The sequence below is a fragment of the Elephantulus edwardii genome, unplaced genomic scaffold (assembly GCF_000299155.1).
Source record: "Elephantulus edwardii isolate Elephantulus edwardi_28Jun2011 unplaced genomic scaffold, EleEdw1.0 scaffold00259, whole genome shotgun sequence".
Lineage (NCBI taxonomy): Eukaryota > Metazoa > Chordata > Mammalia > Macroscelidea > Macroscelididae > Elephantulus > Elephantulus edwardii.
Window position 1 is genome coordinate 137,754 of NW_006400009.1, and position 408 is coordinate 138,161.

Genomic DNA, 408 nt, shown 5'->3' on the forward strand with positions numbered 1-408 from the left:
TCCTAAGATGGTTTTGGTGAAATGGCCTCAAGGTCAAATTTTGGTTCCTGTGGACTTGATTTAATTTTCTTCAGCTTCAGCTTGAACTTGCTTATGAGTCGTTTGTGATCTGTTCCACAATCAGCACCTGGCTTAGTTTTCACAGCTGATAATAAGCTTCTCCAACAATTCTTTCTGCAGATGTCATGGATCTGATTCCTGTGCATACTGTGAGGTAAAATCCATGTGTATAGTCTGCACTTGTGTTTCTTATAAAATGTATTTGCAGTGAGTAAGTCGTTGTTTAAATTACTGTTAACTATCAAGGCTGCATCTCTACATGTGGCTTTCCACTAGTGGGCACCATTGGGCAGATTTCAGAGCCCTGGCGCTGTACTCCAGAGCTAACCAAGTGTATTTTTTATTACT